Below are 26807 nucleotides of genomic sequence, written 5' to 3'. Positions count from 1 at the left end.
GTAATTATTTCATAATGACGGAATAAGAACAACATTGTTACATTAAATCATCCTTCCTGAGGCTCTTCAGTTTTCACAAGTGTGTGAGATTGCATGGGAAACTGAAACAGGAGCCTGAACAAAAATCTTCTCACTGATTTCATTTTTTCCTTCTTTGTCTTGCCAGTAAACAGAAGAAAAGAAAAGTGTAACAAAGTACAAATAAGAAAGAATCGGGTTAGACAGGCAATATCAAGTGAAGTCTGACGTTTATGGTTAACCAAAAAGAACGTGGAAGGGTTTGGACTTGTGATACCAAAAACACTGCAAAGATAATGAAACAGAAATAGACAGGCATGTTCTGCAGCTGGAAAAGTACACACTGACAAGGAGCCAAGAAACAGCTAGCAAGGGAAAGGAAAGGCTGAAGCATCTAGTATTTCAAGTAAGTGCATACAGCAATATTAAGGAGAATTAGGACAAACAAACAGAATGTGAAATCAACTTAAATATACCACCAATCTTGCATTAATTTTTTTCTGAATACTCAATGGGAGATTAAAACAAAAACTGCATTTCTTATCACCTCTATTCATGTTACAGAATAACTGCTTTTATAATTATCTGTATGTAGAGTCAGTTTATTGATTTACATGATGTACTATTCATAAACTGTGCACCAGGTACCCCGACTCTTTAAATGAGGTCACCTTTTAATAGTAGATGTCATGATATGTGGATTATAAATGAAGAGGTGAAGTTGTATTAGTCCAAGATGTAGATCTGTTTAGAAGGGGTGAGAAGCTGTCATTTCATATGTTAACTTATGTGCTAGTGTGAGGTTAAACTGTGATGCAGCTATTGTGGATCTCCAGAAATCCATTTTTTAATGAGAAATTTTACTTAGAAATGAAAACAGAGCTGAAAATTTGCCTGAGTTTAATTATTAATACTATAATTCAAACATTCAATATGCATTTCTGATCTGGCAATGCGTTGATTTGAATACTCTATATATTACATAAAAACTAACATCTGCAGTTATTCTCATTGCAAGATAATCTGTCATTATGCCAGTTTCCAATGAATACCAATCCATACTTGAATACCTTTCCTTTGTAAAACTATCTGCTCATGACTGTTTTTTTATATGTTGTCAGTGATATATATATATATATATATATATATATATATATATATATATATATATCCAAAACTGTGACAAGTCCAAGAGCATGCTAAGTAATTCTTCTAACCACACCAAAACAAACAGCAGAGAAAAGAACTGAAACAACATTCTGTGATTCATGCTTGTGGAAACAAAATGAAACAGTCCCGCATAATATGCATATATATATATATATATATATATATATATATATATATATATATATATATATATATATACACATACACACACACACACACAATACACACACAGACACACACACACACACACACACACAAACAAATGCACACACACAAGAGTTCTACATATTTTGCAGAACTGCTTTTCATGAACTGATTTCTTTGTTCTATTCTTTATTCTTACCTGCAAAACTCCAAGTAAAGTAAGTTGTGTCAGGTATCAGCTGTGATTGCAGTTTGCTTTTTTTCATTATCTGCAAGACCATTGTTGAACTAGGCAAATTGTAACTGTCACTCTTCAAACAAATGTCAAGGATACGTGAGAGTAATTATTTCATAATGACGGAATAAGAACAACATTGTCACATTAAATCATCCTTCCTGAGGCTCTTCAGTTTTCACAAGTGCGTGAGATTGCATGGGAAACTGAAACAGGAGCCTGAACAAAAATCTTCTCACTGATTTTATTTCTTACGTTAACGTATGTGCTAAGTATGAGGTTAAACAATTTAGTCTTAAAGAAACTGTGATGCAGCTATTGTGGATTTCCAGAAATCCATTTTTTAAGAATTAACTTTGTAAATATCTACAAAAACATAAAACATAAATCAAAGTGTATATAAACATATATACAAAGAAGAATATAATTATTTTTTATATAATTTATTAGAGCATACATGCTCAAAGTGCACAGTGATTGATGTTATAATCTTCTGAGGTCTATGTTTCAGACTGTTTCTTTAAGCAAGAGCTTAGATTGTTCTATCTGGTTTTGGATCCCATCAAGATAGGATCAGAACAAAGGATTTATCAAGCCCCACATCTGTCAGTACAAACTAATGTTAATCTGTATAGGAGTCAACAGGAGGGTGACTCTTGATAATGGGCCTCAATCATCTCTGTGGTCATCATATTTCTTCACGTACCTTTGGCCGCACATGCAATGTCATCATGCCAAGGCAAGTGTATTAACACTCACACATCATGATTCTTGTATTAATTTAGTTTTAGCGGAGAGAGGAAGGAAGGGTAAACCCTACTTTTCAGAACGATCACAGATTGCTGGGAATACAAAGGAAGATCAGTTAAACAGATGTATTAGGTTTCTGCTAACTTTTTCAAGTGATGTTAGTGTTTTTTGTAATATTATAAAGAGGAATTGGAATATTCTATATGCGTTAAATGATTTAAGTAATGTAATTGCTGAAAGACCAAATTTTTCTTTTAAGAATAATTTGTCCCTTAAAGGACAATTATGTTACAGATCACAGGCAGATAAGTTACCTGCGAGTTCACAAAGATCAGGTACCTACCCGTGCAGAGGTTGCAGTGCATGCTGCTTTATTTATTCTGGCAAGCGATTTATTCATCCTGCCCTTAATTATTCTATAGAGTGCTTGTTTTATGTAGATTGTATATCTAAGAATGTGATATAGTTTTTGTCTTACGTGCAGGGCATTTTATGTTGGTAAAACTAATCGTTCCTCGAGGGAACGTATTTTAGAACATATTAGTGACATTTAGAATGCAAAAGAAGGTAGTCCACTTGCACAACATATAAAATCAGTAGGTTCCCAGCATGATTTTAGATTCTTTGTTCTTGAAATAGTAAATGCAAATATTATAGGGGACAATCTGAAGAATAAGACTGAACTGATTGGGAAAAAGATGCTAAGGATGAAGCTGCCAGGTAACAGGAAAAGAGGAAGGCCTAAGATAAGGTTTATGGATGTGGTGAGAGAGGACATGCAGGTGGTTGGTGTGACAGAGCAAGATGCAGAGGACAGGAAGAAATGGAAACAGATGATCTGCTGTGGCGACCCCTAATGGGAGCAGCCGAAAGAAGAAGAAGAAGACTGAACAGAAATGGATATTGTATCTTAATGCCGATAACCCCACAGGCATTAATGATTCTGTTTCTTTAAAACTGATTTTACGTGCACGCAGACTTTCCCACTGATTTTTGATAGTGAATTTGTTTTTACTAGTTTCACAGACGTTTTTATATATATATATATATATATATATATATATATATATATATATATATATTTGGATATGCACAGATAGTTTTTATTCAAATATTTTAATACACTGTTGGTAGTGTGTGTGTGTGTGTGTGTGTGTGTGTGTGTGTGTGTGTGTGTGTGTGTGTGTGTGTGTGTGTGTATATATATATATATATATATATATATATATATATATATATATATATATATATATATATATATGGGTCTACTTCATTTACCCTAACTTCCAATTGACTGACACCCATTTGCCCGAGACCAAATGACCGAAATTTCATTTGATTGGCAAGTACTATTGGCAAGAAAATGGAATATGCCCCCTTCCCCACTGTAGTGCGACCCTGGAGTTAGAATATACAGTTGGGGTGGGGGGCACAGCCCCCCGCAATGGGGGGTGTGGAGGACTAAGCCCCCCACTTACTTTTGTTTTACTAAGCATTATTAAAGCAAAACCAAACCATATAATATGAAATTAAGTGGAGCTGAAGTGGGGCTTCGCCTCCCCCCACACCCCCATACCAGAGGAACTACAGCTTACAGCTTTAACCCTTGCACAACATGGCATGCATTATTAAAAATGAAAAGTTCATTAAGAAAAATGTTGAGACTGTACAATAATTATTAGGAGAAATGACTATAAATAAGTGAACAAAATATAAGGGCTTATTCTAATGAGTTGCAAGTTACTTTCACAAGTTGTAAATCTTCATTCAACTCCTAGAAAGTTTTCATTACAATATATGATGTTATTGTTATATTTAAAAATTTTTTTTTTTTTTCATCAATAAAAAGATTTTTGAGAAAAAAACAAAATATAAGGGCTTTTATAAACAGGAAAATATGACAGATAATGATAAATTCTGAACAAATTAATGTATTGAGAATATCTTTTGGAGGATGGGATGTAATGATTAGGGAGTGGAATGAACTGAGGATTCCAGTGGAACAATATCAAGATGGGGCCTAACAACATCCCAGGTTGCTTTCTGAACAGTCTAAAACATGACCCATCAATACCACTTGAGGTACTGTTCAACTACAGCCTTGAAACAGACTACATTCCAAATGAACGGAGGACCACAACAGTAAGCTTCCTTCCCAAGGGTGGGCCATCAACTGACCCAGGGAACTACACACCCATCAGTATAACAAGCCATGGAACAAATTATCATGGAAATGATAAACAAGGGCATTGGCAAGCTATATATACTGGACCCATCCCAATTTTGCTTTGTTAAGGGAAGGTCATGCTTACTTAACCTGGTAGAGTTCTTTGAGAGGGTCACCAAGGCAATGGATGAGGTTAAAACAGTGCATACTGCATATCTTAACCTGGCTAAGGCATTTGATACAATACCCTACTCAGGCATTGTTGACATAGACTGCCAGCTGGCTCACAGAGAGGACCCAAGAAATCAGGACTGGTGAGACCACCTCCACTAACACACCAGTCACCAGTTGTGTATCCCAGGACTCCATGCTGGGCCCACTACTATTTGGCATCTACTTCACAGAAGTCAAGACTAATGTTAAAAGTCTCTGACTCATATAGTTCACAGTTGACTGTAAATTGGGAGCTATCATAGATTCCCCCAAGACACAAACATCTTTCAAGTGAGTTTAACACAGACAAATGACTGGTGCCAAAGCCACTTCCTAAACCTAAAATATCCTAAAATCCACTTCGTAAAATATCCATTATAATGCCCTTTGGGAAACTGTCAATGCAAGTTAATTACTCTATCGATAAAATGCCCCAAGAGTTGACCCAGTAATAAGGAAATATGGGAACATACATAGACGGTATTCTGTCCTTTGACCAACATGTAGCTAAGATATAGACGGTATTCTGTCCTTTGATCAACATGTAGCTAAGATAATAAGAAAATCATTGTATGTTGCCAAATTATAGGTAAGGGTATGGCATCCAGGTCCAAGGAAGTTATAGCACCACTCTACTCAGCCCTTATCAGACCTATCATTGAATGTAATGCTCCCTTTGACATGTATCTAATCAGACACTTGGAACAGTTGGAATGCCCACAAAGTTTTCTCACCAGGAGATTTCAGAGCATGAATACCCTGTCCTACATGGTTAAAGGCTCTGTCTCTATACTCAATCGCCTATAGGGTGCTGAGAGGAGATCTTTGCCTGGCTTACAGGGCTACCTCAGACCCAGACCTGATAGATCTGTTGCACATGTGCAAAACAAACAACACCAGAAGCACTTGATCGAGGGATCTGAATTTTGCTTGTGACATAAACAGAATGTGCTGGAGAGATGGATATGTGTCCCAAAGGATCCCCACACTATGGAATAAGCTCCCCAGCCATGTAAAACAGAGTTCATCCCTGACCCTATTCAAACAAAACCTTGACAAGTGGATTCGAAAATTGTAAATTTACCACTGGTCTGCCCCCCCCCCCCCATCTCCCTTATGGACAGAGGCCCTCAATAAGAAAAGTATTATCCTATCACCTCCCCAACAAATTCTTAGCTACCTCCCTACTACCATGACCCCTGTATGATACTTGGGGGCCAAATGCTTTGGTGTGTGTGCCTAGATTTATAAGGGCCCTATTGGTAATTAGCTTAGTAGCAACCTATGAACCTATGAAGTGGAAAGAGCATGCCTTATCTTTATGCAAGAAAATATATTGAACTAAAAGTGTAAGTATGACTATACTTAATTATTGGACAGTATTCAGAAAAAATAATAATGTGATCATGCTGTAATAAATCGAGAAACAGAACTTGCACAATGTCACCTGATGAGGATGTGGTATACATAACTATCAATACAGTGGTGACCTGTCAAGAACATTACTGTATAATGAAGACATTCATTCACAAAAATGGCAACCATCATGGGGATTGGGTATCTAAATCTATCAACATAGTGGTGACCTGTCAGAAACATTGTTATATAATAAAACCATACATTCACAAAAGTGTCAGCCAACATGTAAATAAGTACACTGCACTATGCTAGGTTACATGACCCAGGGCCATCAGCAATGCATGTTCAGCAGGATAAGTATCCACATACACCTCAAAGCACCACATCTGTGCTACATAGACAGTTGCGATTCCATATAAGGTCTACACACCAAACTGCAAAGTGTCTTCTGTGTTTATAAATGGGAAAGGAATGGGATGATAAAAGACAGAAAGGGGGATGCGCAAACAAATGAATACACAGAAGGGCAATGGGAAGAGAAAATGGCATGGGGTATTGGAAGGAGGACAGTATTTTTTCTTTGTGCATGGAATATATATGCTTTTTTTCTATTGTTTTGTAGAAAAGAATGGGGGGAGCAGGAGAATGATGTGGGTAGGAAGGAGGATATTAGTCTAGCAACAGACGAAGATCCAACAAACATAAGACAGAGAAAGACTGAAAGGGGTACAAGGAAAGAAGCGGACAAACAGTCAGACAGACAAAGGGTGGATAACTAGGTCTGGAGAAGTCTCAACAACATCTAGGAGAGGGTGAGTGTCACAGAAGCAAGGGAACACCATGATGGGGTGATAGACTGGGTAAAGACAGTCTACTAAACCATCCTAGTGGGGAACCAGCCAAGAGTCAGTCACCTTTATGGCTGATATCATGTACGGGTTCTGAATAGATGGTTCAATGATGGGAGCTTGGTGGCCATGCATCTCTGCCAGTCATATGAGGATCCACTCAATGGTGGAATTCAGAGTAATGAACCACTGATCAACTTCAGCCTTGATCTGATGCTGCACATCTCTCACTGGATCACACAGGGTGGCCCCACTATGCCACTCCCCTAAGAAAAGACAAAACCACCCACCAAAGATACAACACCAAAGGCTACCATTGATCTCTCTCAACTGCCCATAACAAGATGACCTTCCTTACCATGCAGAAGTGCTGATTTAGGTACTGCTTGGGACCCAGCGGTGGCCAGTGCAGAGAAAAGTGGACACTGCCGTGTAACTTCCTGCTCCAAAGTTGATGCTGCAGAAAAAAATCAAGATAAATGGAGAGAGAGAGAGAGAGAGAAAAACAAAAACAGGCCCTGGAAGGAGGAAACAAAAAGCAGTTACATAAATGAGAGCACCTATGATGATATAGGTTATTATACCAGAGGACAGAACTGACTATGCCACTGTCATTGGAGTGAAGAATACTGGCAAATATATGGATGGTAATCAATATGTGTGTAACAGACAACAAAACAAGGAAGAAATAAACTGATCAAATTAAATGTTTAGTACTATGGAAAAGAGGACTATGTGGAGTGTCATATACAGTGTGGCAAATACAAGGAAGCATGGCACACAAATAACATCCTTCAAAGTAACAATACAAAATGTACAATGGACAACTAATTACTGGACAATTAGCCTCACTGCAGTGACACACAGCTTCATTACAGTAGTAATACCAATGCTATTTTCAATAACAAATAGCATGGTAAAGGAAAGTGGCATGGGTAGAAATTCATTACAAAATGACAGTCCAACAAGGGCAATAAACACCTATACAATAATAATCATATACCTAAAAGGCAATGAAAATACAATGCTGAATTACTAAAATGGACAAACACAGCCTAAATGCAATGGTATAGCCAGAGCTGGTATAGCTGGCATACAGACAGCAATGTCAGAAATAATTGCCACAGGACAGTAGCACATAAACAAATGCAGTTAAAATCACATACACAAGCAGTGAAGAAGTAGGAAATGGTTAGCTTTTAAACTAGTCACCATCCCCACAAGAGAAGAAAACATACTTGATCTCATCATCACGAATATGGGATCACAATGTTCAACACCAGAAGTATACCCCTCACTGGTGAGATCAGATCATAAACTAATCTCGCTGGAGGTCCTCATCCTGCCCCCACCTGAAATAAAAAAGACCACAGTGAAAAACTTCTCAAAAGCCGACTTCACACTTCTAAAAACTAGTGTGGTCTCCTTTAAGGCCCCTGAGCCAGTGGTAAACATTACTCAAACCGCTGAATCACTTACAAATGCCTTCTACCAGCACCTACAGGACTGCATGGATCAGGCAATCCCAAACAAAACTAAGACTCTTTGTACCAAAGGCAAGCGTCCAGTCAGGTGGACCCCAGCCATAAACAAGCTCTACAACAAAAGGAGGAAGCTACTACAAGATAGAGCAAAATCCTTGAAAGGTAAGACACCTTTGAGCATTATAAGTAAAAAACTAAGAGCTCTCATAAAATCATCCAAGGCAAATTTTGAGAGAAAAATCGCCAAGGACTCAAAAGACAATCATAAGGCCTTCTTTAGCTATGTTAGAAACCTAGGAGGAAACTCTCAGATATGCTCAGAATTAGTTCAAAATGATGTGAAGATTACTGAACCTACACACATTGCCAACATACTGGCTGACAAGTTCAGTGCAAACTTCTCCCCTCCCCAAAAGGAGAGATATCTATACCAGAGGATTGTAGCCCCCAAACATCTCCAATGCCCAGGTGAGAACTGCTCTCTCCAAGGCAAAAAACACAGCATCCATGGGACCGGATGGTGTCCCCGGCTGTGTGCTCCACGAACTCTATGAGGAATTAAACCCGTAGTTAGGACAGCTGTTTAATCTTAGCCTCACCTCAGGATACGTACCCAAGGAGTGGCGCACGGCAACTGTGGTCCCACTTCACAAGGGCGGTGCCTCCACCGACCCTGGAAATTACCGTCCCATTAGCTTGACAAGCCTTATCTGCAAAGCCATGGAGAGGATCATAATGGAACTCATAAATAAAGACATAGGGAACTTGCAGACTTTGGATCCAACCCAGTTTGGCTTTGTCAAAGGCAGATCATGCCTTTTAAACTTGGTTGACTTTTTCGAGACAGTCACCAACGCCATTGATGAGGGAAAGGCAGTCCATACAGCCTACCTTGACCTGGCAAAGGCCTTCAACACAATACCCCACTCAGGTATCATCGAAAAACTCATCAGCTTGAATGTAAACCCATACATCACAAGATGGGTTGCAAACTGGCTAAGTGACAGAACCCACAGGGTCAGAGTTGCTGGAGCCATGTCAGACTCAAAGCCTGTCACAAGTGGTGTCCCACAGGGCTCAGTCCTGGGTCCACTCTTGTTCGGCATCTACTTTTCTGAAGTACAAGCAAATGCAGGAGGGTTATGGCTGACAAAGTTTGCAGATGACTGCAAACTGGGCGCCATAGTTGAAAAAACATCTGACACAGATATCCTTCAGAAGGGCCTCACAGAAACGGATAACTGGTGCCAGAGCCATGGCCTAAAGTTAAACGCCAAGAAATGCATAGTCATACCCTTCGGGAAAAACAAGGTTACCCCTAGCTACCATATAGGTGGCAATCCACTGAGCACAGAAGAAGTCATCAGGGATCTGGGGACCCAGGTTGACAGTAGCCTTTCGTTTGACACTCATGTTGCTAAAGTAGTTAGGAAAACCTTCTACATTGCCCACCTGATCATGAAGGGATTCACATCTAGATCAAGGGAGGTCATCGTCCCCCTGTACTCATCACTCATTAGACCTATGATTGAGTACAATGCCCCATTCGGACTGTATCTGACCCGACACCTGCAGCAGCTGGAAAGGCCCCAAAAGTTCCTCACCAAAAGGATAAAGGGTCTCAAAAATATGTCTTATGCTGCCCGACTGAAAGAACTCCAGCTCTATTCAGTCTCATACCGCTTGCTCAGAGGTGACCTGTGTCTGACATATAAGGCCATGTCAAACCCAGATTTGATGAATATGCTTCACCTCAAAAAATCTAGATCCCTCAGAACCACAAGGGCGGGAGACTTAAACCTTGACACGGTTATCAATAGAACGTGCTGGAGGGACAGATTCATCACCCAGAGACTCCCTATGCTGTGGAACAAAATCCCGGTACATGTGAGGCAGAGCACCTCGCTGGCCTTGTTCAAGAGGAATCTTGACCAATGGATGGGAGATCGCAGATATACCCCAGGGATTACTTCAGTGTCACTGTTTGACAGAGGCACAGCAAAATAATAGGCATAGTTTTATTCAAACTAAAGGGGTGGCGAAAGCCACATAACTATGGGCTAGGCTTATAAATGCCCTTGGGCAGATAGCCTAGTATGAACCTATGAACCTATGAACCTATGAAACAACAATGCAAAACATGGCAGTATTGTGGTAAGCAGGTATAGCAGAGATACAAATCTGACAGCAATACATTACATTTACCATCACACCTGAAGAGTTTGACCTGCATCCTATGGCAGGCAAGTCAGTTTTGTATAATCTCCTCCCTCTCTCATCCACTGCAAAATATACAAAAAACATATTAATGATCACAGAGCAACCATGAAAATCAGGTAAAAGCCTACCCTTACACATTGAGGTCTTCTATAATATGATTCATCAGAAATTAAGCCTTACTGTAATATTCTGGGGCTCTCACTAACCTATTTTACTCTTTGGTGGAGAAGGTCTCGGTGATGTTTCTTCATATCATTATATTTGTTCTGGCACTGCTCACCAGGGTGGTCGATGCCCATGGCAATTACTCACCACCTTGGCAAGCAAGTGCCAGTCATCAACCTTATACAACTGGTCCATCATAGCTGTCCCCCCTAGCAGCCACCTCTTGTGCTGCAGGAGCAGAAAGATTTTTGTCTTTCTATTGCACCTCACAGAAGCCCTGCCACTCATAGATCCTACAGAGACCATGGCCATGGGAATGAAAATGACAGCTGTTGTGTAATGCTGCACCTCGCAAAACCCCCCATGATGTTCCTCAATGGATAGCACATTAGAATAATACCTATCCATGGTAGCATGATGCACATGGTCAATAGTGCAGGACAGGGCAACAGCTGCACAGCCATGCCCCACTAGTGTGCAAAGCCTATGTGACCTACATGCTCAGGCAAGTCTATGACAGTCAGGCAGGTAGCATGCTACCAGTGGTCATTACCATACTACAAAGGTGAGTAGTGTGGCTTGACTCCATCATCATTAACCTCCCTTCTTCCCCATTTTCTGCAGAAGGTCTGGGTGTCATATCAAATGTTACCATATCACTTAATTCAATACCACTCTCAAAACTACTTTGATAGTCATGCCGGATTGTCCTAGGTCTTCTCTCATATAATCCATCCACCTCTTTGCTGTGTTCTCGATTCATCTTGCCTTCTTCCTGTCTGCCCCAAATCTTGTTCATCAGACTGTCTTCTGCTTTCTTGCCCATGTGCCCAAACCACAGTACTCTGTTTTGTCTGACCTTCTCTGCAATTGGGTTACTTGTACTTCTCCTCTGATGTGCTCATTTCTTCATCTGTCCCACAGTGTGCATCCTACCATCTGTCTCAAGCAGTTCATCTCCATCACCTCTATCTTCTTCAACTGTTCTGCCTTCACTCCCCAGATTTCTGTCCCATACAATAGTACTGGTCATACCACTATTTTGTTTGCCTTACTTTTCAGCTTCTTTGCCATTCGTCTGTCACACTCTATCCCTGACGGTCTGTGGAAGTTGCCTGCAGTCCCTCTGATTCTAGCTTTGACCTCCTCATTTAGATTTCCCTTCTCCTCAGCCACCTCTCCCAGATACGTGAACCTGTTAACCTCTTCCACTTTCTTCCCTTCTATTTCAATTTTCATCCTCTTCTGATTTCCATTTGCTGCCATTACAACTGTCTTATCTGTACTCAGTTTCATATCATGTGCCTTCTGTTTTGCTTTCCATTATGCTATCATTCAGAGTCTGCATGTAATGCCACCTCATCTACATAAAGCAGCTTTGTTGATCTGCCCTCTCCTCCCAACCTGCTTGTTAACGTAGTCCGTCATCAGTATAACAGCAGTGGGCTCAGAGCTGAATCCTGATGCACACCCACTCCCACTCCCACTTCCACTGAGATCCCCTCTGTGAGTCAGAACTTAGTATGTGCTTGTGTCATTGGGTCCTTTACATACGCTGCACTAATTCTACCAGTGTTTCCAGGACTTCAAACAATCACAGGACTGTCCAAATCAGCTTTCCTGGCAACTGTCACATGCTTTCTCCAAGTATGGGAATGTTCAGTTGGACTCTTTCCTCATCTCTAGCTTCTTCTTGGATATCTCTCTCAAAGCAAACATTGGGTCAGTTGTGTTGCATCCTGATCTGGATCTAGACTGTTCATTACCCATTTTACTTTCTACTACTCTAAGTATTCATAAATCAGTCACCAAAGAACTTTCATGCAGTGTAACAGGAGTTTGATACCTCTATACTGCCCACAGCCGTGAATGTCACATTTGTTCTTGTACACTGGCACTAGCATGCTTATTCTTTAGTCATCTGAGATATGTCTTTCTCTTCATACTGCTGTGAATACATTCAGGAGCCATTTCTCCCCAAACTCACCCAACATCTTGATCATATATTCCAGGACCTCATCTGAGCCTGTTGCTTTCCATGACTTCATTTTCCTTAGTGCTGCTCTTACATCTTCCAGAGTGGGATCCTCTTCTTTCATCTCAGGCTATGCATGTGGCAGTACAGCTTCTGAGAGGTTTTCATCATTCAGAAGCTGTTGGAAATACTTCATCTGCCTTTGATGTCCTGTGGACTAGTAAGCAGGTTACTGCTGGCATCCCTTATGAAGGGTGTCTGATGGCCCCTTCTCAGGAACAGGCCTCGCATTCATGTGAAGCAGAGTTCTTCCATACACTTATCCAAGTGCAGTTTGGACCAGTGGATGGGGAGTCATAAGTTTACCTTGGGTCTTCCACCTATGTCCCTATTAGAAAGAGAAAGCATGTAAATGCTTGACAACTCTTAAGAAAGCTATATCCTCCATAAAACATGTGGTATTAAACCTGTGAACCACATTTGGAAAGTTGGAGCACAGCTAGGCTTAAAAAGGCCCTTTGGGGTCATTAGACTAGTCATCTGCTATGAGTCTATTAATCTGATCTGTGGCACCAGAAATTGTTAGATGTAGTAAAGTGTTTATAAATAGGCAAAGGAGCTTATCTGATAAATAAATCTCATTCTGAAATTAAAATGATTCTATGGAGCATTATTTAACACTGGCTTACAGCATAAGGATTCCAGGCACCATCTAGACTAATGATCAGACACTTTAAATCCTCTGTTTAATCCTAAGCCCTATCTGTATTTTTAGGTTATTTCTGAGGTACTGGCACACCACATACCAAGCCAACCTCAGGTTGGGCAGTCAAGGTGTCCCTCAGTGGATCTACTAAATTTTATTTCCAAACTAGAATTTCATATGTTGGTATATCCAGGAGACAGACATTGCCTAAAAAAGGTGCTATTGGAGCTGCAAAAGTTTTAGCCAATATATGGAAGCTATGAAGGGAATGGTACAGCCCACTCCTCACAAAACTTGTTGGCCTGACAGCTACATCCTTCCATTCTGACACAACACATTGGATCACACTAGAATGACATCAGTTTCTTAGCCAATCACTGCTGCTAATTATTTTGTCCTTGTACTGTAAAAGAAAGTTCAGTTACAGAGTTGCTGTTCTGAACTGTTTGTACGTTTCTTGGAGGCCAGTGCTTACTTGGGCTAAAGGGAAGTCTCTGTGTTCACCAGTGGCAGTGGTTAACACTGAGCAGCCTGCCTGTCCCTGTAGGAGTGGTTACTGCCTAGAAACTGTAGTTTTATTGGCCATTTTGGGTCAATTCCAAATTCCTTGATCACTCTCTCTTAAAACCCTGCAACCACGTGGTTTTGGCATCTTTCCAGGCTTGATAGTTGTTGCTGAAGCACCTACCAAGAGGAGAAATGCTGAGAGAAGAAAGGAGCCACTTTTGAGATTTTAAGTATTTTCTTCTGATTTATTTCTTAGAAAAACTGCATTGCCGCCTACTTTTCGGCGTTTTCTTGCTTGCAAAAGTTGATATCTGTGTTAGAAACAGTATTTAGAGCATACCTAGAGCCTGTTTATTGCATTTTTTGTTATTGCATTTTTTGTGTTGCACTTAATTTAAAATCGTTTTTTCTTAAAACTGCATTTTACCTGCCTCTGACCTAGCACACACGTGTTGGAGTCATTTATTGCACTGTTCTGACTAGTTTGCTACTTGTGTGTCTCAGCTATCCTTAAACAAAAACAAAAAAACAAAAAATCTTGCTATTTTCCCACTTTCTGTAATTTAAAAGAAAGTTCAGTTACAGAATTGTTGTTCTGAACTGTTTGTAAGTTTCTTGGAGGCCAGTGCTTACTTGGGCTAAAGGGAAGTCTCTGTGTTCACCAGTGGCAGTGGTTAACACTGAGCAGCCTGCCTGTCCCTGTAGGAGTGGTTACTGCCTAGAAACTGTACTTTTATTGGCCATTTTGGGTCAATTCCAAACTCCTTGATCTCTCTCTCTTAAAACCCTGCAACTCTCTTTTTGCGAGGTCTTGCGCACAGAGCAGTGTCGGGCAGCGCCGGTTAGCTGGGGTATACTATTCCTGGCTCCACAAAGTCTGCACTGCAAATTTTCCCTTAGAACTAGGCAAGCCTCAACTCAAGTGCTTCAGATTAACTGCTCTTATTGCAGCACTTGCATAACCCAAATCAGCACTTGTCCAAATCTCCTAGACACACTATTATTTTCCAAATCTCCTAGACAGCACTATTATAAAACAGCATAAGACCCTCGATTGCCTGCATGACAAGTGAAATTTACTTTTCCAAGCATGTCCAGAGGTCAGCTTCAGATGTACTCTCCAGTTCATCTGGTGGAATGGGGCATCCTGAGGCAATGTCACAACTGCCTCATGTATACAGACAACCCTCTCCTCTTACCTCTAGACACAAACACTTGTGAGAGATGCAAATACACAGCCAGACTGGAGGCTAAGTGCTCTCAACACATGACTGTAACAGACAGTCAAGAGGAGAAGAGACACACTAGCATCACACCACCAGTCACACATGGATCTACAAAACAAGCACCGGCAAAACCTACACATAAATACACAAAAACATATTAGGAGGCACTAGGTACCAATCTGAAAAAGAAACAGTGCCCTCCAAAGCAGGCAAGCAAGCAACCTGCACCTCCAAACACAAGCCAGAAAACACATAATTCACCTCAGCAGTGTGCCTCATGACAGCCCCTAAGGCAAAACACCATACCCAACACGCTAGTAATAGGAGACTCTATAGTAAGGCACACAGATGTTGCACTCACCAGGCTGAACAAGGAGAAGTTTTCTGTCAGCTGCCTGTTGGGTGCTAGGATCCGCCACATAACACAGGCACTTAGGTCACTCCAGAACAAGTACAAGTATGATGCTATCATTGTACATGTTGGTGTGAATGATCTAAGATGCACCTCCCTGGACTACATGAAAAGAGACATTGAGGAACTCTCTGATCATGTAGCCCAAGCTGGTATGACCCTGACCTTGAGTAGCATACTACCTTCACCTAGAATGATACCATAATACATAGACAAAATGGTCAATTTCAACAATTGGCCAAGCTACTGGTGTCATTCTAAGGGGATCCAGTGTCTATCTGCCTGGGATGACATGATAGACAAGCCTCGCTATTTCGCCAGAGATGGTTTTCACCTGTCACCCCTAGGCTTTCGAATACTGGCCAAGGCTCTTGCCGTCCCCATAGTGCCTTTTTTAGGCAAGGCTCAAAGGACAAACCAACCACCGTAACCAGCACAGGTAACCAAAAACTAAGGGTAATGCTACTCAACACCAGAAGTCTCAACCTCAAAATACATGCACTGGAGGTACTCCTCAGTATGGAGAAAATTGATGTTTGTGCAGTGACGGAAACCTGGTTCAAGGCTCCAGAGAGCACCCCAGCACTACCAGGTTGCAATTCATATCATACCTTCCAGCCTCAGTTACCGGATCGCAGTACAAAGTGCAGAGGTGTATCCATATTCATCAAGGATACGCCAGGTTAGTGGCGCAGCATGATGCCCCAGAGATCATCCATGCGCAACTATCAGCAGGCAAAACCACATTTCAAGTCATAGCCTGTTATAGATCACCCACCATGTCCCAAGATGCTCACTCAGCATTCCTTGAGGCATTGGAAAATATAAAGGTCCTATCTAACACCATAATTTTGGGTGATTTCAACTACCCTGGTATAGACTGGGTGAACTACCAAAGTTCTAACTCCTATGCCCAGCGGTTCATAGAATTTATAAATTCAAATGCCCTTGAACAACTGGTATGTTCTCCCACTAGAGGGGACAACATATTGGATTTATTCATCACAAATATGGGCGCCCATTGTACCACACCTGTTATCACTCCTTCTCTGGTCAGATCTGACCACAAACTGATAACCCTAAACATCCTCACCCCTCCAACTCTCCCTGTCAAAGAAACCATCGTAAAAAACCTTTCCAAAGCAAACTTCAAACTACTTGCATCAGAAGTGGAAAGCTTCACTATTCCCTTGCAGAAGGATAATGATATCCAGGATGCAGAATCCTACACCAAGGCACTTTATATACATCTTCAGGATTGCATGGACTGTGCTATCCCAAATAAAACCAAGACACCTTCCTCAAGCAAGAAGAAACCAGTCTGATGGATCCCGGCCATAAGCAAACTATACAATAAAAGGAGGAGACTTATACAAAACAAGGCCAAATCTCAAGTAGAAAAATCTTCCCTGATCAGCTTTAGTAAGAAATCGAGGGCCCTCATCAAGTCAACTAAAGCCAATTTCGAAAAGAAAGTTGCCAAGGATGCCAAGGATAACCATAAGGCCTTCCATGGTTATGTCAAAAACCTAAATGGCAACGCTCAGGTCTGTTCTGAGCTAGTACAAAATGGAACAAAATACACTGACCCCACTGACACTGCCAACATCTTGGCTGACAGGTTCAGTGCAAATCCCCCCCCTCACCACCTACAGGGCCTATTACTATTCCAGGGGATTGCGTAACTCCAATTATTACTGATACGTTGGTTAATAAAGCTCTATCTAAAGCTAACAACACTGCCTCCATGGGACCAAATGGTGTCCTGGGCTGTGTCATACGCGAGCTCCAAAATGAATTAACCCCACATCTGAATATCCTGTTCAGTCGCAGCCTCTCGACAGGATATGTGCCCATAGAATGGCGCACAGCAACGGTGGTTCCGCTGCACAAGGGTGAGCCCACAACCGACCCTGGGAACTACTGACCAATAAGCCTGTCCAGTCTGATTTGTAAGGCAATGGAGTGAATCATTATGGAACTCATAAATGGAGAGATTGGGAACCTCCAAACAATTGACCCCACACAGTTCGGCTTCGTCAAGGCCAGATCATGCCTCCTGAACCTGGTGGACTTCTTTGAGGCAGTTACTCAGGCTATAGATAAGGGAAAGGAGGTACACACGGCTTACCTTGACCTTGCTAAAGCATTTGACACCATTCCCCATTCGGGTATTATTGATAAACTCACCAACCTGGGCATAAACCCTTACTTCACAAGATGGATCACAAACTGGCTCTCAGGCAGATCCCACAAAGTAAGAGTAGCGAGATCTATGTCCGAATCCAGACCAGAAATGAGCAGTGTGCCTCAGGCCTCTGTCCTGGGGCCCCTCCTGTTAGCAATATACTTCTCAGAAGTACAGGCAAGCACTGAAGGGCTGTGGATGACCAAGTTTGTGGACGACTGCAAGCTGGGTGCTATAATAGAGTCTCCGGCTGACATGGATATCCTCCAGAAGGGTCTTAATGAGACTGATACATGGTGTCAAAGCCATGGTCTCAAGCTAAATGCTAAAAATGTGTAGTAATCCCCTTTGGAAAAAACAGAGTCCCCGCGAACTACCACATAGGAGGTAAACCCCTGAAATCTGAAGTAGTAATAGGGGATCTAGGGACCCAAGTAGATAGTCAGCTTTTCTTTGATAACCATGTTGCCATGGTGGTTAGAAAATCCATCTATGTGACCCATCTGATCACAAAAGGGTTCGCATCAAGATCTAAGGATGTAACGGTGCCCCTCTACTCTTCCCTCATCAGACTCATTATTGAGTACAATGCACCAATTGGAATGTACCTGGCTAGGCATCTCCAGCAGCTGGAGAGACCACAGAGGTACCTCACTAAGAGGATTACTGGCCTCAAACAGTTGCCCTATGCAGCACGATTGAAAAACTAAGGCTTTTCTCTGTTGCATACCGCCTTCTCAGAGGCGATCTCTGTCTAACATACAGAGCCATGTACAACCCAGAACTGTTGAACATGCTCCATCTTAGCAAAACCAAATCCACTCAAGCTACACGCTCTAGGGATATAAACCTCAGCACAACAATAAATAGAACATGCTGGAGGGATAAATTCCCTTCGCAAAGACTTTCCTTGCTATGGAACAAGGTCCCGATCTACATAAGACAGAGCCCCTCATTATCACTCTTCAAGACGAACTTGACGAGTGAATGGGTAATAGAAAGTTCACACCAGGGATCATACCAACAGCTCTACTAGATAGGGGCCAAGGGTACTAGCTGCTAGATCAAGGGCCTAGGGAACTAACCAAAGGGGTGGTGAATACCGCACAAAGTGGCTGGGCTAATATATGCCTTCGGGCAGATAGCCCAGTACCTACCTATGAACCTATTTTGGTTATGGCTAGAAGTTAACCTGCCTCAGGCACATGCATAGAGAGTGCCATCATATTTCGCTGCACCATCCTTAGGGAAAGTCACTTAGGATTATTCACACTCACATGTTCAACTGCAAGTCCACATTCCTATCTAGGGTAGAGGGATCCAAGGATTCTAGTCACATTGAGAATTCTGGGCATGAGAAGCAGTTAACTGTCATCTTCTCCTTATCCATCTCAATGAGTGTAGAATCTGTGTACCTAACTACAGAATTACAGATAACTAGGACATTACCATGGAAGGCTATAGGCATCTGGGATCTTATGAGTGCAGACTTGGAACTCTGACAACTTTTTGTGAAGATGTGTGCAGCTCTCTTATAAGTGCCTAGGGCTTGTCTGTGAAGGGTCCAAGAGGTTTAGCAAAGGATTTCTTAACAACCTCCGTATATGTTGGCTTACTGTTTGGAATGGTATATGATGCAACTAGGATGCTTACCGATACTGGTAGATAGTGAAGGGATGGCTTCCAATTTGAATAAATAAATATTTATACCTCTCACAAATAGTATCTGTAATTGTTAACAGTAACTTGGTTATTAGTAAGCTTGAGAAAGCTGCTATACTGTCTCATGATGATAAGTGCAAACAAGCTGGCCACTGAAGGGGCTATGGCAAACTGCAAACCCATAATGTAGAAACAGGCAAAAAGGCTATGTAACATTAATTTAATAGGTATGGTTAAGTCATTATTGTTATTGTAAAGAATACCTTTTTTCTATTTTTACATGAGGTCAGGTGTCAAATGAACATTAGCTGATGTCAAAAAATCACCTAGAGTCAATGTTCTCACTGCCAAGTGGCTAACCCTGCTTCAGGAAATAAATTTAGATAATTTACAGATTAGTATATAATAACCAAGTATAGGTATTAAATAAAAGAAGAAGAAGTAGGGTCCATGGAATGTAGGTGGTACACCACATGCACTTTGGGTAACTTAGTCTCAGACATGTATTATTATTAATATAGAACAGAAAAAGCATCAGGCCATCAGGAAGATACAAAAAAACTGAAATGAACTCCAATTTAATGAAACAACAAACATATCAACTAAACATATTGGTTAAGTTCTTTCGTCTGTACATCAAAGGAAATCCTCAAAACCAAAATATGTCACAACACCTGTGTAGCTCAGTATGCATGTATACCTTTAAGAAGCTTTCCATGGGCTTGCACATATGTATAAATATTGAACACGTGCGAGCCTGACTGCCATTTTGTAGTAAGCTGTTGATATGTAAGCATGCATGTCTGTGTAGTCTGTCAATTAATCAGTTTGTTTATATTCCGTACTGCTGCTATCCATCCTGATGTGTGTCTGTGTAATAAAGCATATAAACGAACTACCTCACCTGTTTGTTTTCAATTGTAAACCAAGATGAGTGACATGGTGTCTGAATGGGATCCAGATTCAAGACCAAGAGGCACTCAGTTAATGTTGGTGAATATAGAAGAATGGATCATCCCCACTGTACGTACAACTGTCAAAAACAGGTCAGAAACAAATTTCAGGTACCAAAACTTGCTTAAATGATTTCTTACTTGAAGAATATAAAATGAAGCACTTAGAACACTCAAAACGAATTTCTAATTAAACGAAATGTCCAAAACTGCAACATATTGATAGAAATATTCGCAATAGTTACAAAAATGTTTGAAATAATTTCCAAATGGCATAAAATGTATAAAATAAGGAAAACAACTGCATTTTTTCAGTGTGTGCTACTTTTTCACATTAATTAAGGCTATTCAAGATATCTGAAGTATACAGAGTGTTCGCAAGTTTATGCAGTATTACAGTGAAGTTAATTCACAAAATACAGCCATTTCAAAGCATATTTTGCAAAGTACAGTATTTCGAAGAGTTTATTGTGCATTTGAATGTTATTACAAGCACTGGCTGTGTGTGCTTGTTTGTACATAACTGCAAGTGCCATATTTTCAATGTTTGGGCATACTTTGTTGGTATGGCTGAAGGATTTCGAAAACAAGGTCCTCTTGTCTTTGATAATAATATTGCAGAGAATTGGAGAGTGTTTGAGCAAGAGTATGATATTTTCATACAGGCTGCATTTTCTGATAAAGATGACTATACAAAGGCATTTATTCTGTTTAATTTAGATGGTTCAGAAGCCATAGAAAGAGAGTGTTCATTTGTGTATGCACCTGCTGTGTTTGCAGGAGAGGGAAGAAACCATCATATAGTGGTACCAGCTGAATCAAGGGAAGACCCCAAGTGCTTAAAATGTAAATTTAGAGAAATGTGTAACTCCCAAACACGTACTATAATGGAAAGGCACTCAATTTACACAAGGAATCAAAAGCCTGGTGAAACTTTTGCAGCATATATATAACTAACTTGAGAAATAATGCTAAAACATGAAGATTTGGTGATTTGGCATTCAGATTATGTTGTAAGAAAGATTTTGCTTCATGACAGTGATTTAACTTTGAATAAGGCCACTGAGAATTTGTCATATATATGAGCTCACAGAAAACACACAAATATGCTTACAAATGAGAAATGCATGCTTCCAGTATCTCCGAAGGCCAGTGTTGATAGTATGCAGCACGTGGTTAAAAGAAGCAGGCCCAAGCACATGGCAGCAACTGTGAACCCTGCCCTGGTCACTGGTATACCCCGTAGATTTCTAACAAATTCCAAAGTGTGCAGTCACAGTGAAGCACAAGGGTGAGTCAGCAAACTCAAAGCATGTTCACTCACCTAGCCTCATAGTCAACTGCCATAATTGTGGTGGCAATCATCTGTCTAAAAGAGAAAAGTGCTTAGCTTTTGGTCAGCAATGCCACAGATGGAAAAAGTGAAATCATTTCCAAAGATTTTGTAAATCAAAAGAGGCACAACAAGAGAACATTCAAAGAGACAAACTGATCAGTTAGAAAGCTGTGACCCTACTTTTTATGTTGATGGTGTGTCTGTGCTTAATGAAACAGTCAGTGCAGTAGATGCATGGGCAAAGAATGAAGTATTTTGTACTGTTCGGATAAATTTAAGATCCATGGAGCTCAAAGCTGATGCAGGTTCAAAGTGCAATGCTATGTCAGCAGAAACATTTGATAGAGTATGTGCTGGTGAGAAGCTTGATTTGGCAAAGTGTGTGAAGCTTGTTGCTTATGGTGGTGAAGAAATTCAAACCAAAGGTTCAGTAGTGCTTTCATGCTAGTCTACTGGGAACAGCTATGACTTGCAATTTTATGTGGTCAAAAGGCATGTACAGTCATTATTAGGCCTCAAGAGACAATTTGAAAATGGGGTTGCTTTCATGTTATAAGAAAGTGCACCATGTAAGCTTGAAAGAGCACTGTTCTAATTTCGCCCAGTCTATTTTCTCTACTATGCTGATCTTTTCAAAGATGAACTAGGCAAGCTTCCAGTTGTGTACTCAGTGAAGTTAGACCCTGATGTCAGCACAGTTGTCAGACCAGCCTGGAAAGTTCCAGTAGCTCCGCAGAAAAGAGTCAAAGCTGAGCTTGATAAAATGGTGCAGCAAGGTGTAATTAGTCCAGCTGATGAACCAACTGAATGGGTATCTTTCATGGTGGCAGCTCATAAGAAAAGCTTAGATGATATCAAAATACAGATTCATCCACGAGATTTGAACAAAGCACTGAAAAGGACTCATCATCCAATGCGTGCAGTTGAAGAAGTTACTGCTCTTATGCCAAATGCCACTGTTTTTTTTCTGTTTTTGATGCAAAGAGTTAATTTTGGCAAATTTTGCTTGACCGAAAATCTTTATTGTTAACCACTTTCAGTACTCCTTTGGCAGGTACAGATTTTTGAGAATGCCATTTAGGATAAATTCTGCCAGTGAAGTCTTCCAGTACCCCATGGAACAAATTTTTTCTGCGTTATCTTTGTGCTATTATAGTAGCTGATATTCTAGTAGGAGGTATTGGTGAAACCGAATATGACAGAAACCTCAAGAAGGTTCTAGAAAGATCATGTGAAGTGAATATTAAGCTGAATACTCAGAAGTGCAAGTTCAGGCTATGAGAAGTTACTTATGTTGGTCATTTGTTTACCAGTTCAGATTTACGACCAGATCCTTCCAAGCAAACAGCAATTCTCGAGATGCCAGCTCCAGACAATGTTCAAGCCCTACAGCATTTTCTTGGCATAGTTAACTACCTAGGCAATTTCATTCTAGACTTGAGACAATTTTCAGCACCACTTAGAGAGCTGACATGCAAAGATGCATCCTGGTCATGGTCAGAACAACACCAAAGAGCATTTGATGTCCTAAAACAGATAACTGCCAACCCTCCAACTCTCAGATACTATGATGTTCGCAAACCAGTAACTCTTTCTTGTGGTGCTTTGAAATTTGGTCTTAGTGCAGTCATTCTTCAAGAGGGTAGACTAGTAGCCTTTGCATCCGGAACTCTAACCCAAACCGAGATGCAGTATGCTCAGATTCAGAAGGAGCTTTTGGTAATTCTGTTTGCATGTTCAAAGTTTCAGGATTATATTTATGGCCAACCAATCCAGATCGAAACAGATCACCAACCTCTAGTTCCTATTTTGAGAAAGCCTATGCATACAGCTCCTGCCAGATTACAAAGTAAGATGTTAAAATTTCAAAAGTATAATTTCAATCTTATCTACACAAAATGCAAACTTCTTTATCTTGCTGATCCTTTATACAGATCTCCCAGAAATACCACTGAACGGCATGAAAATGAGAAACTTGATTTTGAAGTCATGGAAGTGAGAAATTTTTCTTCCACACATCTTGATGAGCTTAAAAGTCATACAGCCTCAGATCCAGTTCTTCAGAAGCTCAACCACTTTATCAGTCGAGGATGGCCGCCAAAGCAGTCTTGTTTACCTCATGACCTACAACCTTATTTTCCTTACAGAGATGAGATTTTGTTTGACAATGATACCATCATGAAAGGACCACACATGATTGTTCCAAAATCCTTTCAATGAGAGTATATTACCATCTTACATCACGGCCACCCAGGAACTGTTTCTACCAAGAGAAGGGGGAAAGAACTAGTATTTTAGCCTTCTATGTCAAAGGACATTGAGAGAGTACTTTCAACTTGTTCTGTATGTAATAGTAGTATGCCACATCAACAGAAAGAGCCACTTCAGCTAAACCAGATTCCTGAACTACCTTGGTCAACAGTAGATATAGACATTTTTGAATGGAATGGTCAGCATTACTTGGTGCTAGTAGACTTTTATTCAAATTGGCTCAAGATTGACCTACTTCTTAACCTAGCATCCAGTACTACCATTACTAAGTTAAAGCGTCATTTTGCAGTTCATGGTAGTCTGGACAAAGTTATTTCTGACAATGGTACACAGCTTACAAGTCAGCAGTTCAAGAGATTTGCAGAAGAGTGGGACTTTATTCATGTTACAAGTAGTCCAGAGAACCCACAGTCAAATGATTTGGCAGAACATGCAGTTCAAAGTGTGAAACAATTACTAGAAAAGTCCAAACAAGGCAATAACAAAGTTTTTCTGAGTCTCTTGAATCTCAGAAATATTCCTCATGCTAAACATCTTGGTTCACCTGCAAAGAGACTTCTATTGAGACAAACCAGACCACACTGCCAATCAGCAGTAATCTATTGGTTCCATGTGTCAATAACAACAGATCAGTAAAAGCCCATCTGTTGAAGAAGTGCTTATCCCAGAAGTCCTATTATGATAAGACCAGCAAACCTCTAAATCCATTACAAGAAGGGGAGATAGTGAGGATGCAGACGTCCAAAAGTTTTGATCGGACTGGAGTCATGAAAAGTGTATGTCCAAAGCCAAGATCGTATATTGTGGAATCATAAGGAATAGAATTTAGGCGAAATCGGAAACAATTGGTCTCAACCATCATACCTGCAAGAAAGACGCTAAATCTTAGAGTGAGATATCCAATGTTCCAGTTCCAGAGGACGTTCCAGTAAATATCCCCATTCCTGAGAAGAATCACAAAAATCCTGAAACTGTCTGTTCACCAATGACTGTCCCTGTTGCTAAACCCAGTCCTAATTGCTACATCACTAGATCCATTCACATTTCCAGACCATGTTCCAGACATTTTATTGTGGGCAATTCATTAAAGAGGGAGGATGTAGATCAGTTTGTATGTATACCTTTAATAAGATTTCCATGGGCTTGCAAATATGTATAAACACTGGCACATACGAGCCTGATCGCCATTTTGTAGTAAGCTGTTGATATTTAAGCATGCATGTCTGTGTAGTCAGTCAACCAATTTGTTTATATTTTGTACTGTTGCTATCCATCCTGATGTGTTTCTGTATAATAAAGCATATAAATTAACTACTCTGCCTGTTTGCTTTCAGTTGTAAACCAAGACAAGCGACAACCTGCTTGCGTATAAGAACAAAAATTAAAGAAACATACCCCTTCAAAAACAGTATATTGAAAAATAAACTCTCTGAAAGGTTTACATTATAAAATGCATAAAAAATTATAGACAATAAAAGCTGTCATTTAAGCATGATGCAAACCATTGTAAAATGGCACACTACCTGTGATCTCTTCTTCAACTTGCTGAAACTAGAAATGTTATCATTAAGACCCGGAAGTCTAGCGGCATCAGCCTTTAGTTACCAGATTATTTCCTGGTGTGACAAATGGTTCTTCCAATCACCACTATATATATTAACTTCATTCTTTCTCAAGATTAAAAACGTAAAAGTAAAAATAGAAATCTGACTATTCTGATGTGCCAACTCAATTTTATCATCCTGTTTTAAAACACTGCATATATGTTGATATATTATTTTGTTCAATAAGTTCTCGGTTTTGCTGATATAAAAAGCTGGGCAAGAATCTTAACTAACTAGGCAGACTACAGTGTTATTTCTACAATTATATCTACTTCTTTTTCTCCATTTATTAATGTGCTTCACAATTCTAGCATGATCTTCTGTATCTATATAACTACATTAATTACATCTGCCGCACGTTTTAGTCTTAATGTCAGCCCCTTGATCTACATTAAGTAGTGGTGTCTCAAAAACATTTTTATGTTGGTTTTCCTCTTATAAATGAAATTAGATTGCCCCATAAGCCCAGAAAACCAGCAATTCAAGACATTAAAATTCATTCCAATTTTACTCAACAACTTTCTTGATGTCTGCGGACTTGAGGGAATCTTTTGCAGCCTATCTGCATGCCTGAAGTAAGAACATAACATATGATGATGATGTTTTCAGGTAAAACTGCTGAAAACAAAACTGCACAAGTTACAATGTTATGTTGAAAGCTCAGTCTCACGGCTTTTGTAATTTACAATCACTTTCTTACTAAATGTAATGACCAAGAATATTTTCAGGAATTTTCACAATGTGGTAGTTTGCATTTTTAGATAAAAGCCAAGGTACTTTGCGTGTACTGCAAATATAGATTCGGCTCTTGCCATGTAAAATTTACTTTTCCTTCACAGAAAATAAATTTTGCTACCTGAACTCATGGACAAAATCATATGATTCCATATTCACAAAGCTGCATCATAAACATAATTCAGCGAGCTTATACAATGAAAATGTTGGACAGAAACAAAATTAGCATTATGTATTTGATTTTCAAAGCCTAGCCTAGCACTTTTAGCAGTTTTTAATATTTCCATTCAAAAACTGCATTTTTTTTCTTAAACTGTCCTTTCTTCTCCAGTTACCTCATCCAACAACAAAAGAAATCCTTGTTTGTATAAATAAAGGTGCTAATATTTCACTCTCTTGCTACATTATCAGATTAAGGTTGACAAGTTGTCTGACTTGATTTCATTGCTTTGTCTGCTA

The 26807-nt window shown here is 40.1% G+C and overlaps 1 protein-coding gene across 2 annotated transcripts in view; it reads left to right on the top strand.

Moving 5' to 3' along the window:
• The window catches only part of LOC122809218 (beta-1,3-galactosyltransferase 5-like), a 332942-nt gene that overhangs the window by 9055 nt on the left and 297080 nt on the right, over window positions 1-26807 (top strand). Inside the window, exon 1 of one of the 2 annotated variants that reach the window (XM_044080530.1) lies at window positions 1-424. This exon is cut by the window's left edge and continues 135 nt beyond it. The gene's annotated coding sequence lies outside the window, so the exon portion shown is untranslated. The remainder of the gene's footprint in view (window positions 425-26807) is intronic. The other variant, XM_044080529.1, reaches the window with a different exon arrangement.

Source organism: Protopterus annectens, chromosome 8.part0, assembly GCF_019279795.1.
Source record: "Protopterus annectens isolate FY-2018-M chromosome 8.part0, PAN1.0, whole genome shotgun sequence".
NCBI classification, from domain to species: domain Eukaryota; kingdom Metazoa; phylum Chordata; order Ceratodontiformes; family Protopteridae; genus Protopterus; species Protopterus annectens.
The sequence above is the reverse complement of the archived record's forward strand: the minus strand, read 5'-3'. Positions and strand labels throughout refer to the sequence as shown.